Source organism: Cyprinus carpio, chromosome B14 (genome assembly GCF_018340385.1).
Source record: "Cyprinus carpio isolate SPL01 chromosome B14, ASM1834038v1, whole genome shotgun sequence".
NCBI classification, from domain to species: Eukaryota; Metazoa; Chordata; class Actinopteri; order Cypriniformes; family Cyprinidae; genus Cyprinus; species Cyprinus carpio.
Window position 1 is genome coordinate 6143851 of NC_056610.1, and position 16084 is coordinate 6159934.

Genomic DNA, 16084 nt, shown 5'->3' on the forward strand with positions numbered 1-16084 from the left:
ATTGAACTTGGAAGGCCAGCCAGAAGAGTATTGCAATAGTTCAGCCCAGAAATGACAAGGGTCTGGATGAGAAGTTGTGCAGAAAGGGCCTGGTCTCCCTGATGTTGTGTAATTCAAACCTGCATGACCATACTATAAATTTGATACTTAACTGGTTGATATTAATCAAAAGCCCCTTTCACACTGCATGTCGGACCCGACAAATTGCCGGAACATTGCCGTGTCAACTTCTGTGTGAAAGCAAACACATCCCGGGATTGATTCCGGGATTGAACCCGGGTCAGGGACCTAGTAACATTGCCGGGTTCAGTCCCGGAACGAGCGCTGTGTGAACAAAAGCCAGAACTAATGCCGTGTCGTAGTGATGACGTGTATTTGCCGAAATCGCTGTGTGAAAGGGGCTAAAGACTGCCCCAAGATTTGTGACTGGTCTGGTTGAGATTATTGTTGATGTTTCTAGCTGGATGGTAAAGTTGTGCTGTACAGTTGGAGTGGGTGGGAAGTTAAAAAAAGAAAAAAAAAAACTCACTAGGTCTTCACTAGATTGAGTTGCAGGTGATGCTCTTTCATCCATACTAGGATGTCTGCCAGACAGTCTGAGATATGTATAGCTACCATGGGATAATTTGGTTGAAATCTAAAGTAAAGCTGTCCGTCATCTTAATAATGGATAATGGATCCTTGTGAAGTATTGTACTCTATGTGGAGAAAATGAGGGGTCCAAGAACCAATCGGAGAAGGGTACCCCGTGACAAGTTGATGTACTTTGGATAACAGAAAATAGCGGAAAATTTTAAGGTAGTGATTCTGAAGTGTAGCACAGTGGTGTAAATTCACTGTAAAAAAAAACCGCCCCTCCAGCCAAGCCATCACTTCACTTCAGCAGCTGTTAGAAGCCCCGGATCCCAAAGAAACATTCACGCCAGTGCTTGTTCAATGACATCTGTGAAGTTTAATGGATATTAAAAAAAAAAAAAATGAAAACAAATTGGAAATGCTTGTGGGATGTCCTAACATTTACAGATAAGGATATACTATAACCATAAAATGTTATGTATAAGTGATGTACTGAGAAAAACAGGTATCCAGATGAATTAAACAGCAAACACATCATCCAGAGCGCCTGACAGGGAAAGCCTCATTGTACTTTATGCCTACAAGCTTGTTTGAAAAGCATAATATAAAGCATTGTCATGTTTTGGATTACTTGTTTTGTCCACTTTTCCCACAGCAGCTTGGTTTTTGTCCTCTGCAATACAGTATTTCAGATGCGTTTTGTCCATAGAAATGTGTTATTCACTGCTGTAAAGTGACATGACTGGTAGTAGTTTTGTGAACAGAGCACAGACATGATTAATAGATAATCAAATTCATGTTCAATTATTTTCATTATTGATTTTATCGATTCGTTTCTGCGGCCTTAAATCTCATTATCTGTGATTCACCTAGCATGATGGAAGTTGGAACCCAGTCCCCAAGACCATGGTCAGTGCAATCAACTAGTAAATTGTAAGCCAGCTTACTCAATATTTCAAACTATAAAAGTGCAGAAAACATGCATATGTATTACCAAATAACAATCTAAAGTTCTTCTAATGTAAAACTTCTTTATTAACGAAGTGTTTGCGGCAGTACCTCTTTCAGCAGCTACCGTAGCTTTTCTAGATGGTCTCCTTGTGAGTTACCGACCAGGTTCAACTTCACCAGATTACCAGTCAAAAAGTAATTTAAAACAAATCTATTTCAGCAGATATTTCCCCCTACTAAATGTGTGTGTTTGTGAAAGGCCACAGTTGCTGAAGTGCATATACTGTACTATTTATACGTTTTGTGTGTCAGGTATGGTAGTGTATGTTCATTGAATTATACTTTTTAATTATGTTTCTTAGGAAGACTCGTGCTGTGCTGTGAAACGCTCTGGTTTAAACAAAAAGACAGGAATGTTTTCTCATGCTGAGATACAGCACAGCTTTTCGTATATTATTGCTTACATATATATGCCAGTGTTCATCACAGGTCAGTTTCCATCAGTGTCAGTAAGTGGCTCATGGGTGTTTTTCAGCATGAAAGCTTATGTGATTAGAACAAATCCGGCTTCTGTGGTCTGATTGATGTAACTTGTTAAATTAAGTCTGTATTTACATCCATCATGTTCGCATGACATCTTTCAAAGCATTGGTTCTCAACAGTCTTGGTAAACCACCACTCTGCACATTTTGTATGTCTTCCTTATTTAACACAGATCAGAGACATACAAAGTGCACAGAACAGCTGATCACCAAGACTGGAGTTGAGAACAGCTGCCTTAAAGCAATAAACAATTAAAAACTATACAGTATATGCTACTAATATTACTACATATAGACGGCAGAGGCCATTATTTTAAAGACTGTTTTTCTTCTTATTTTCGCAGTGGTCTCTCTACCTATGCAGAGGTTTTGAGGATCTCTGACCCTGAAAAACATACCAGCTATCAACAGCACCTTGTCTAGAAACATCGTAAGTCATTGACATTTCACACACATCAAAAAAAAACAAAAAAACATATAAACCTAGGAGTTAAAGACATATTAAGTCAAGTCAAGTCAACTTTATTTATATAGCACTTTCAACAATGCAAATGTATCAAAGCAGCTTTACAGTATCAAATAGGAAAATAGTGTGTCAATAATGCAAAATGACAATAGTAAACATTCAATTTTCAGTTCAATGCAGTTCATCATTGAATTCAATGATGCCATCGTCCAGCTGAGTTCAGTTTAAATAGTATCTGTGCAATCAAGTTGGCGATATCGCTGGAAAAGAAGTGTCCTCAACTAAGCAAGCCAGAGGCCACAGTGGCAAGTAACCAAAACTCCATCAGTGACAGAATGGAGAAAAAACCTTGGGAGAAACCATTTGTTTGTTCCAGGCTGCAGCAAAGTCAGATTGTGCAGAGGACTCATCTGGTTCCTGTGGTCTTGTCCCGGTGGCCATCTAGGAGACAAGATCTTCACTGGGGATATGTCTCTGGGGCTTATCTAGTTGTCCTGGTCTCCGCTGACATTCACAGATGTCGAGGTCATCTCTAGGTGCTGATCCACCATCTGGTCTGGATACGTACTGGATCCGGGTGACTGCAGTGACCATCTGATCTGGATACAGACTGAATATGGTGGCTACGGTGACCTCGGATTTAAAAAAAAGACTAATATTAGCGTAGATGCCATTCTTCTTACGATGTAACAAGTACTTCGGGATTTATGGGAAGTATTCCCGGTTATGGTTGATCTAATTGATGCAGCCTAAAAATCCTTTAACGTATCTGAATATTAGAAATGTGTTAGTGTGTTGTGTGTAAACCAGGTTAAAGAGATGGGTCTCTAATCTAGATTTAAACTGACAGAGTGTCTCTGCCTCCCGAACAAAGTTAGGTAGGTTATTCCAGAGTTTGGGCGCTAAATAGGAAAAGGATCTGCCACCCGCAGTTGATTTTTCATTAGAGTTGTGACGTTCGCGAACGAACCGATTCTTTTGAACGGCTCATAAACATGAACAATGGGAGCCGAGTCGCGGCTGGAGGGGAGCCGTTCTTTTTTCCTATGCGTGTTTCACACAGATGCACACAAATGAGCTCCTCCGCGAGACAGAACAGTTATAGGGGGAGGGGCGCACCCAGCGCAGGCCAACCCTTTATAGCGTGATTAATTATTAGTTGTGCACGCATCCTTCACGTGAGTACTCCAGTTGAAAAAAAACCCTGCGTGCCTCTGTCATTGGGTAGCCCACTTTGTTATTGTTCATTGACTTGAAGGGGCTGATGTCCTATTTGCAAAGTTTACAGTAGTAATAGTTTGTAGTATGTAGACATTTCCATTTTATTTATTCTAATTTTATCTACTTTAAATATTTTTTGTTTTTATCAAAATGTTCTTGTGTGATAACAATGTTCTTGTGTGGAAGTGTTTGTAGTAAAAGCTGTTTTGCACAGAAATTCATTGCAGCCGGCTTTGTTTTTGATGTTTATTTGTGAGTAGGTATTGTATGAATAACATAAGTCAACGTAGCTTTACACACACACACACACACACACACTTTGTACTAAAGGTAAATCCAAAATAGTGATGTCACTGTCTAAGCAGAGGGATTTGTGCAACCCTATGGAATCAGAATCAGAATGAGCTTTATTGCCAGGTATGTTTACACATACGAGGAATTTGTTTTCGTGACAGAAGCTCCGCAGTGCAACAGAATGACAGAACAAAAAACACACAATAAAAGAATAAAAAAATACAAATCAGTAGGTAAGGAATGACAATATACAAATTGACAATTGTATGGCAGATATATTACGAGCAGTTATGTGTGTACAGGTATATTATGTGCAAAAAAAATAATAATTTAAGTGTACACTAAGTATGTGAAATATAGTCCACACATGACAAATGAGGTAATAATCAATATTTCAGAATAATTCAAACTCAGATATTGGTGTGTGATATCTGAGTTTTAATTATTTGACTACAAATCTCACCTCATCATTCCTCCCTAATGATTATTTCCAGGATAAACTGAGATGCCCCCAAGCTGGCTTCTTAAAACTGACTAAATATTTAAAAAAGAGTTCTTTTGAACGGCTCTTTGAAAGGAACGGATCGCGAAGATCCGGATCCCCTCAAAGAGCCATAAATCCCATCACTATTTTTCATATTCTTGTTATTATCAAATTGCCAGCGTTTTGAGAACACAGCAGACGCGGTGGACTATAATACGATAAATGCTTGCTTAAGTACTGAGGTGATAAACCATTCAGGCTTTATAAGTAATTAGCAAGATTTTAAAACTATACAATGTTTAATAGGGAGCCAGTGCATTGTTGACAGAACTGGGCTAATATGGTCATACTTCCTGGTTCTAGTAAGAACTCTAGCTGCTGCATTTTGGACCAGCTGGAGTCAAGATAATACCTAGAGTAAAAACATTTCCACTTCCAGTTGCTTATATCAAGGAGAAAAACTACTATCACAGCCAGGATAACATTCGAGAAACAATGGAGCAACCGCATGAATACAACAAGTTAATAATTGATAATACAATGCTAACTAACATCATAACAGTTTTTGAAAGCAAAGCATTTACATCAAACCATATTTTTTTGCAAAATTGTGACAATACACCAGTATTAGCCCACAAAATGTCATGTCCACCAAAAAGCATAAATCGAATTGAAATCCAGTCTCTGAATGTTTTCTGAAAGCAATTTTAGAAGTTTAATTTTTGTCATGTTAAATTAAGAGTAACTTCAGGAAGAGAAAGAGTCATTGTACTGTCTGATAATAGGCAGAGAAGTCCCCCAGTAGAACATTTTAAAACAAAAACATGGCATAAAGTGACTCCATCCTCTTCTTCTGTCTTTAGACAGTGTCCCCTCCCCTCATGCCTTATATTAAATTCTTCAGCTAAATCATTAAGTCTACTAAAACTCCACAGAGCTGCCCACTCCACGTCCTCCTCCTGCTCTCATTCTCTGAGAGCATTAAAAATGAGTCACGCGTGTGATCGAAACCAGTGCATTAGAGCTCATGAATTTAGCATGCTTTGCTACGCAGAAGCAAGACTATTCAATCTGAACTTTACTGAGTGATACTCGTGAACTTGTGCTATTTATAGCTCAGGTCAAAGCACCACATGAAACATTGATGCTTGGTCTATGATGTCATGGAGCATTATTTCACTGCTGGAATTTCATTTTGCTAAAAATGAAGTGCTAAGAGATCCAGTAACAATCTGTATTTGATCAGGAACATAAAAACAGTGTAATGACTGTCAAAAGCTATTGGACGTCTGTCTCTAAGATGCATTTCACCTTTTTAAATTACAACCAAATTGTTTATCATCACTTAAAGAATAAATGTTTTGGTATGAAACAACACTTCCACCATGTGATTTTAATGTCCTGAAGACTATAGTCCCTATAGACTATCTTTATCATTTCAAAGGGATTTTAGATGAATGGTATGACTCTCAGAGACTAGCTTTTACCTAAAAAACAAATGCTGGGTGTCGTATTTGCCAACAGAGATGTTGTGTTTCTCCAGAGGAAAATAAAATGACTGGGAGAAATCATAGTTCTCACTATTAACTAATTATTAACGACAAATTTTGCTGCAATAAACTCCTAACTGCTGATTATTAATAATAGTAAGGTAGTTGTTAATTTCAGGTATAGGGCAGGATTAAGGAATCTAAAATATGTTCATGAAGACTAAGACATTAAAATGTGCTTTATAAGTAATAAACAGCCTATATGCTAGTAATACACGTTAGTTAATAGTGAGAAATACTCCTTAAAATAGAGTGTTACTAATTTTGGGATACTACCGGTGGCAGATTTTGTGGTGATTTAACATATTTTTGAAATGTTATCATGACAAACTGTTTTAGAGATTTTGTTCTTTTGCCATTCTAGACTCAAAGAATTGTGCCTACGTAGGAAATATCTGCACAGGGGTGTTACTAAGATGTGAAATGGCTTACTCAAGGGTATTTAGTTCTTCTTAACAGAAAGAGGCTGGCAAAAAAAAAGTGCTAAGCAATACTAGGAAAATGCTTTTTCTGGAGATGCTGGTGAACAACTTGTAGTAGGAGGCAACGATCGTGATTTTGCCAAGTAGAACGTGTTACTGGATCAATATTTTTTGCCTGTCCTGGAACAGACAAGTGTATTTTGTGCACTTTTCCATGTTTAATCTCACAAAACTCAAATACACTTAATTCTTAACAGTAACAGCAAACTGAAGTTGATATACTAGCCAGAGCAGAACTGGCCCCTTTCAAATGATCTGTATTATGAAAAGCACTTCATAAAACTGAAGCATCCAGCTTGGCAAAATCGCAGTAACAGTCTGTAGCTGCCATGTAACCTAGAGATGGTCCATGGAGAATTTACTACACAGACACTACATTCAGAGACACTCAGGGACCACTCCTCAAAATCCATCGAAGTCTATTGTTGCCCACTATGAAGAGAGAGAGTTTAAAATGATATAACTCTGTGGTTTATTCTCCCAAGAGCTTCTATCCAGCCTTCCTGAGAGAGTGAGAGTGTTTGAGTTGAGGTTTGAGGTGTGGTGCATGCTCTCCCCAGGGTTTTGCTCAATGATCCTTAGAACATACTGCTTGCTCATTCAGCCGTACAGCTTCTGCATCAGAGTGTTTAAAACAATATGCATAAATTAGACATGAGGGGAATACATCTTGTTAACCTCTGGACAATTTTGCGTTCGTTGGTTGTTGTTGTTGTTTTTTAAATCATCATCCACTTTATTTTGCCAAGTAAGGTGTGCTTAAGGTAAAATAACTTGTAGTTTTTGAACAGATATCTAACATACCGTATATAGAATCTTGTTGCATATATTTAAAGAGCAAAAACACATGAGGTCAGATATTCTTGGGCCTGATTTGGGCCACTTTCGAATGTGATCTTATACAAGCTATTTTGCATGCAAAAGACAGGCTATAGGTCTGGTCCAAAACCAATATTTGGTGTGTTCAAAAATGGATAGTGCACACATTGGCAGAGAGACACCAAAGCAGAGTTGTTTCTAGTTGTCCAAATCTAGTTGTTTATATCTTTTAAATATTTACATATCTTCTAAAGGCAGCTTTAGTTTACATTACTGGCGTGCCCACTGATACAAATTAATGCCACTGATGTATATAAGGATATGTCAGTGCAAGTTGCTTTGAGTGAACACAGCTCAAGCATGCATTTTAATCTGTGACTAGGCTATAGTGACTAGGCTACACTATAACTATAGGCCTCTCTCTATTAAGTTTTGTCGTTTTGAAGCTTAACAAATTTTTGTCTGTGGAATGCTTTGCTTGAAAAGTGTGCTTGTTATTTTTCAAGTAAATTGCACTTGGTTCTTCAGATTTTATTGCCTAATGCAATGACATTATATGTGACTCAGTCTATGCTAATACGTTTAATTAACAGACAATGATAAGTTACTTATAAAAGCTTTGTTGAACTTCTAACTTCTGAATGCAAATAAGTTGCTCTTTTGATTGCTCTCCAAAAATGCCATTAAAATAAATAAATATATAAATAAAAATGCCATGTCTTAAGAAATGAAGTGTTAGTTTTATGGTCTCAGTGATGTCACACTATGAATGCCACCGTTCTTGACTTACACTCACAGGCTGGCTCTAGCTCATTTGAGTTTATTCAAATGCCTTTCTTCACAAACATTGTCTGAGGTGTCATCGGCTGAGAGAGAGCACACTCTCACACCCGGGCCGCTAATGAGACGTATCTGTCATAGTGGATGATTTGCTCGATGAGACTAATTACTGTGTTTCACCCATAGATGATAATGAATTCATTATTGATGTTGTGGCTGTATTTTCAATCATCTGATCCAATCTAGAGGTGCAGACTTCGAGCAGGCTTATTATGGGTGTGCTGTAGTAGTGTGAGTGAATGGTTTTAAGAACACACTCTTGAGTGTGTAAAGAGACAGCAGAGTGTTTTCTCCTCTCTCTCACTCTCTCGCTCTCTGTCTCTCGATCTCTTGCCCGGGGAGGCCAGGCTGTCTGCTGTGATTCTGACCCATCTCACTGTCTGGCTGACAGCAGACTGACATATGAAAACACAAGCCGCTTTTTTAGAGGCTGTTCTTGTGGTCTCAGAAATAGACACTGACAGGCTGCCATTGATGTTATTCATATAATGATATTCACAGACAGGCAATAGAAGTGAAGGGTCAAATCATTATTGCAGCTAGAGGGAAAGGCATGGCAACACAAGAGAGATAAAACAAATATAAAACCATCAATTGAGTTCCCTTAAATGGTAAAATATGGCCAATTGTATGTGACAGTACTGCCAAAATGGCTGAATGGTAAAAGGGATTTTGTGTTTTTCAAAAGTTCATATTGGCCTTATTAGACTGGTTAAATTGTTTAGATTAAAAAGGCAAGTTACTATTAATATAATATAAAAGTATATAAAAAAGATCCATCAAGCATGCCCCAAAAGTGCTTTGCAGAAAGTGAACATTAGATGTCACACTTAATTTTAATGCCTCCTGGTCTGGACTGACTTGTTTATTGCCAGATTGCCAAAGAAAAACATACCCAGTGTCCATCTTTTTAATTGATTTATAAGCTCCATCCTAGTTAACATTCTTTTTCTTAAACTTTGAAACTAATTGACAAAAGTGATTGCTTGATTGTCATGCTACCACTCAATGTATTTCATTTTTTTAAAATTTGGAATATATTTCAGTATGATATTTCTGTATAAATTAATGTAACAAATTGCTATCTTGTTCAGTTTTGTATTGTTAGGTTTTGAGCTTAAAGGGGTCCTATTATTCTTTTCACTTTTTCAGTTTTAGTCAGTGTCTAGTGTGTATGTTTGAGTACAAAAAATCTCTACAAAGTTACAAAACTCAAAGTCCACTCCAAAGCAAGATATTTTGTTTTTTTAAAAATCCATTTTCAAGAACTACAAGGAACAGCTCGTTTGGACTACAGCATTGTTTTCTGGGGTTTTTGTGATGTCACAAAGTGGCGCATTAGAATATCATTAAAATAAATCCCGCCTTCATAAATTTGAATGGTTGAGGAGGGGCGAGGTCGTGGTGCATCAAATAAGACAATAACAAAAAAGAAGTGCGTTTAAACGGATGTTGACATCGTATCTATAATGTAATTTAGCCAAAAAACAATAATGTTACCACTCTAATACGTCTTGCAATATCAGTGCGTGCAAAGGTTCTGGGCGATCCTCTTGTTCAATATTCTCGGGGACTGAATCCAGCTCAAATTGATATGGCAATATTGATGCCACCCTTAACTAAACTGGAGCAGAGGGAACTTGCTGCTTTGGCAAGGGGCGGGGCTGTACTGAAACACTGTCTAGCTGTTCACCAATCACAACGCACTGAGACAGCTAACCAATCACAACACATTTCGTTATTTGGAAGGAATGCCTTCATCAAACCCGGTACTGATCGAGCCGGCACTGGGGAGAAAGGTATTGTAATAATGTAAATTATGTGAAAAATAATGTGTTTTTCGAACAACCAAGCATGAAAGCATGTTCTAGTACACCCCCAAACCAAAATTAAGACTTTGTAAAAGAGCATAAAAGGACCCCTTTAAGTTGAACAGTTTTGAAAAGAGGATGTAAATGTGTGCAAATGCAGGCCTACATTCCAAAATCAAGCCCAATTTTGATTTAGAAACAATCATGGGCAGAACACCACATCTGTTTTACTTCCTTTTTTTATGTTTATAAATGTGTCCTAATTTAATGTATTTCTCTCAGGTTAATTTTGACTAACGCAGCTGAATGTGTGAAGCATTAGATTCTTTCCACACTGCACTGCCAAGGAAGATATCAGTTGTGATGACCTGTGTTTACCATAAAATACACAACACAACAGTAAATGGTATTAAATGCAATCCATTGTATTTGTATGTTTGTGATGAAATTGTCAGGACTTTTAGTCAAAAAATATATACAGTTTATTCTGAGCTGATAATGTAACTTTAAACCTATGAAAAGTTTTTTCAAAACACATGGCACCATAGTTTCATCACTGTAAAGTGTCACAATGACCGTCTTTTTGCAACAACTTACCTGTCATAGTTAAATGAGTGGGTAGATGACATAGACAGATTTGCTGGTAAATAAAACAAGTACTTTACAGAAATCCCTTAAGCTTATTGCCGTTACTGTGGCAGCCAGCAACAGCACAGCTTAACCCTCTGCACATTTTTAAATTCAGTTATTTTGAAAAAGTTTCCGTTTAATTAATTCAGTCGATTACTGATTTTTTTTAACCCTGTTTTAACATGGATTTCTATGGAGACCAGAACACGAGAGCACCCAAACAGAAGTTAGAATCCATCATGGCAGCACTCATCGGTTACTCTGGAAAAAGGTGGATAGATCAGCCATGCAATGAAACAAGCCATTCAATTAGATTTGAGCTTTAATCACGTTCCCGGAGGCACAGCAGTTTCACAAAAGATTGATGGCGATATTGCACTGAAAGCCATTTTGAAAACCAGTGTAAACACAAAAGGAAAACATTACATAATTGTGTTAGAGACACAATTCAGAAAAAAATTCACCTTTATAGCCTATTCTTTAAACAGACCGCTATGTTTCTTTTTCTAACAGGGCAGATAGAACAATAACACACTCACCATCAATCTATGAAACTCCCAGTGCTCTTCACCTTCTCGAGAAAAGGATGTTGATTAACGCCATTTTTTTCTTATCCTTTCCTCATTTGATAAAACAAAAACTCATCCTCGCTCCAGTGATTAAAATCTGCCTAACTTAAAGGGACCCTTTTTACAAAATGTAATATTGGTCTTGGGTGTCCGCAGAATGTGTCTGTAAAGTTTCAGCTCAAAATACCCCACAGATCATTTATTATGACATCTGGAAAATGAAATTTTTGGAGTGTGTCTAAAAAGAGCTGTTTTGGTGTATATCACTTTAAATGCAAATGAGCTGCATATTCCCACCCTGTCTCCAGTCTCTCTGCATTGCATATCTACAGCAATAGACATCGGGTAGAAGCAACATGACTGAGAGCAAGAGATCCTGTGTTCAGCAGTACATACGGGAAGCCAAATGTATAGAAAACCCAGCGCTGATCAATTAAAATACTTTGATACTGTACATACACAAATACAATTAAAACTTTAGCTGAGTACTCTAACGACGTGATATTCACAAAGCAGTCTGGAGTGAAATGGTTTGCGCAGACATACATGCATTCAGGATGATTTTGAGGTGCATTACCTTGAAAAATAAAAGTAATTCACTGCGACCTCAGTGTCTCTCAGATGTTGGGAGGAAATGAATATGTTCAGCCTTACATCCAAAGTAGGCTTTTGTTCGTGTTGCAGCTGCTCGAGAGCGGAGAAAATGGAGGACGGCATACAACCAAAACACAACTCACTGAGGGCAGAAACTACTGTAATGCAGGACTGTCAGTCAGCGGCTGTGGGCGGGGCCTCACATTGCTTAGAGAATCAAAACCGCTTGCCTAGTGAGACTGGTTTGATTTAAAGGGGATTAAAAAATGAGAAGTGGGTGGATTTTTATCATTGAGGGATGGTTGTTTTCACACACTGCCAGCACACATTTGTGTCCAAACGTTTTGGATATGTTTTGCATAATAGATTTAAATGCCTCTGATTGGCTATTGTGCGCAAAAAAAAAAAAAAAAAATCAGTAGATATGTCTGTGATTTGCTGCACTGCTCAAAACTGAAAAAAAAAAAAAAAAAAAAGTAAACAGAAACCTTTGCACAAACACAAATACACGTTAATGTTGATTGTGAATTCAACAATTCCTTTGTCAACAGTCTCCTCTGTGTCTCTCCATATCACTGTATACTGCATATGTTCTTCTGTATCATCCACCCCACAAGGATGCGCTGTTTTCTTTCAAATCAAAGCTAAATACACGTAGAAACAGCACATCCTTTGGCGCGGATGATACAGAAGACCATATGCAGTATACAGTGATATGGAGAGACACAGAGGAGACTGTTGACAAAGGAATTGTTGAATAAAGTCGTTATTGTTGTTTTCTTCTCTTATAAAAAGAATCACTTCATATAACCCAGATTGCACGTCTGATGGCAGATGGAGTATTCTGATCATGACTTTCATACCTTTTATGAACCTTGACACTGTTATTTACTTGGCAGTCTATGGGACAGTCACAGGCCTCTCGGTTTACATCCAAAATATCTTAAATTGTGTTCCGAAGACGAACAGAGCTTTTACGGGTTTGGAACGACATGCGGGTAAGTGATTAATGACAAAATTTTCATTTTTGGGGTGGAGTATCCCTTTAAGCTCTGTGTAGATTTTCTATGTGAAGCTTTTCTGCTTTTGTATTTCACTGAAAAACAACAATGTAGGGGTTTGGAGCAACATGAGGATCAGTGAATGATGCTATTAATCCTTTACTTTTAGTAGCCCTATAAATACAACATTCCTTTCTAAATGAATCTGTGCTCAAATTGCCCTGATGTTTAAAACTAGTCTGACAACACACACTTAACCTTCCTGCATCATCGAATGATTGAAACAGGTAGGAGTTCACAAAACAAACAGATTCCCAAATACTCCAGGGACACCGAGGTCAAAGCGAGGTCCTTACAATTCTGCCGAATTACCATTTTAATGTCAGAGTCTTCCTGAGAAAGCAGTGCATAAACAGAAATGCCAGTTGCATTTGTGTGTGCGTGCTTGTAATGTGTGCTGTCTATGAAAACGAGTGACATTGAGATGGAGGTATTCAGCGAAGCATGAAATAAGCTTTTCTGGAGAACAGTGCAGGGCTGAGAGGATGGGGGTGGGAGTGCAGGGTGATCGCTCATGTTACTTCTTAATTAACAACTTGCTGTTCTTAAGCCAAGCTCGTAAAATGTGTTCTAGTCATCCTTTCTGGCCAGTCTGCTGCTAATTTCTGCAGATATTAATTTCCATCAGAAATTCTGAGTATCTGGAAAAGAAGCTTTAAGATATATAAATTGCTATATGCTCAACATTGTGTATGCAGTTAAAATTGATTTAAATACAAACTTTCCATAACCGTAGTCTCTCATATTGAAGATGGATTTACTAATGTGTGCCAATGCAGTGATGCCAGCAAGAATAATTAGTCTTTATACAATCAAGCCCAGACATTCCTGTGGGTTATTAGGGCCCAAGCATTGAAAGTGTTCAGGGCCTTATTGTTCTCCTAAAGAGTATTACGGATTTCCTCCCAAGTTTTCAATGGGCTTTGGGGCCCTTAAAGGCATAGTTCACCCAAAATTGAAAATTAACTGAAAATGTACTCACCTTCAGGCCATCCAAGATATGAAAAATTATGCTGATATGTCTTGCCGATAAGAGGAATAAGTTAATTCACATGTGCAGGTGTGCTAATGATTCAACAGCAGTGTGGCTCATTCTTGAAGCAAAGTTTTGTCTGAAGGATGATTAGATCCACTCTTTTGGATCACTACATTCAATCTGTGTAAGCATGTACAGAATGCATTTGGTGTGTTTGATAGAGTAAACAGTAATAGCACATGCAGCAGGCAGTGGCAGCCTCCCCCGGGTCTTAATGCCCGTTCGGTAAGGCGTTTTAATCTGTAGGAGCGCTGTTGGCCTACTTCTAATTAAATAAAAGTAAAATAACCTACATAAATAACATTTAAACTGTGTTTCTGATTAAATAAAGCAGTAATTGATGTCATAAAATAATGAGTATGTTTTGATTTAAAGGTCAGAAGCCATAACTTACACGAAAAAAAAAAAATATCACAAACATGACACTTGTAAATTAAATCATTTTATGTATACTGATTTATTCATTAATATGTAATATGTTTTATTTTTTAAACAAATCATAAGCTCTAAAAGAGTTTCGGAATTTTTACAACTCTTGCTTTACACCATCTACAAATGTTAAATCTTAAAATAAAACGTTAGGGTTAACATTGCATCTTTCTGGGGGGAAAATGCAGTGATTGATGTATAGTTTATTTAGGCTATAATTATTTTCAAAGCTTCAATGTACTGTCAAAAAAACTTCATTATTGTTTATTTAATTCTGACAAGTTCTTGTTAAAAACTAACCAAAATATTTTGCTTAAATTTTCTGCACAGGAGAGACTTGGTGTTATTTCCAAACAAAAGGAAATATATCCGTATCGGCCAAAATGATTTTAAAAATATCGGCATATCAGATATCGGCAAAAATCCAATATTGTGCATCCCTAGTTTTTGAAAATTTTGACAGACACTAAAACAGACAATATAATTGTATTGATAGCATCTAAAATGTGCACCCTATTACACATGTACTGTTACATATTTACAACTTAGTAAATAATGGAGACATTTTGTTCTGAGAAAGTCCTTTTATTGCTAAATTGATTTGTAAATGAAATCCAGATGGAACCAATAAGAGCAGAGTCATTTGCACTGTGCAAAGTGGCATATAATTATCATCAAAGCTCAAGAAGTATGAATTATGTGAATTGCAATAGTGTACCATTAATGTGCGTTTATTGGCTTGTGTTTGTGTGTGCTGTCACAATGGCTTTTAGTAGTCTTTAGAAATCACAGAACCAAATGAAACCTTTAAAACATCTAATTAGGTCAGTGCATTAACTTTGATCAATAAATGTGGTGGAGTTAATTAATCTTTATTTACTTAATTCATTATTTGTGCAATACAATCTCCCTATAAACTATTAGCCTAAAAGGATTTGTAAAAATGTGTTTATCTCTAAAGCTTACGTTGATGTTCTAAAGTAATGAAAGCATATGTGGCTAGACCCTGCAAATCTGAATGATAGCATGATGTGCAATTATGCAAACAAATGATATCACAATTCTTTACTTAGACTGATGATGAAATAAATAAATTCAAAGAAAGGTGATGGCGCACATTTTGACGCAAAGACTTCAGCAAATAGCTGAACAGAGGTTTGTCCTCTTAGAATTCAGATAATACTCACTTAACCCGTCTCATGCGATTAAAACATCCTTTTCCGACTGTTGCATCTTTGAGCTGCTGAGATCTAGTGAGGCGGTGAGGACAAATGAAGGGGAGGAGAAGTCGAGGGCAACAGGAGCTCAGCCGATAAACATAATTTAGACTCTCCACAACCAGAGTCATTAATTATCTTCACAGTCACTGACTAATGAACAACTCATGGAGAAAGAGATAGGAGAGTCGAGACAACAGAATCAAAGACAGTACTATAACCTTCCTCCAGTCTGGAAAAATATATCTTCTCCACATCCTTAAGGTTCACCCAAAAATGAAAGTTGTGTCATTATTTAGTCACCCTAATGACTTATATGACTTTCTTTCTTCTGCAGAACACAAAAGAAGATTTGACCTCTAGTTTATAGAAAGAAAAAACTGAGACATCTTTTCAAAATATCTTGTTCAACAAAAGAATTCATACAGGTTTGGAATGACTTGAGGATGAGTCAATGAACTTCCCTTTAAACATCCATACGCAATAAATAAATTCATGTTTTAAGTGATCTT

General features: G+C 37.2%; 1 protein-coding gene across 2 annotated transcripts in view; it reads left to right on the plus strand.

Annotated features, from left to right (window-relative positions):
• The window catches only part of LOC109078476 (FERM and PDZ domain-containing protein 3-like), a 134537-nt gene that overhangs the window by 70583 nt on the left and 47870 nt on the right, over positions 1 to 16084 (plus strand). For both annotated transcript variants that reach the window (XM_042737852.1, XM_042737854.1), the window contains exon 2: positions 2414 to 2499. The gene's annotated coding sequence lies outside the window, so the exon portion shown is untranslated. The remainder of the gene's footprint in view (positions 1 to 2413; positions 2500 to 16084) is intronic.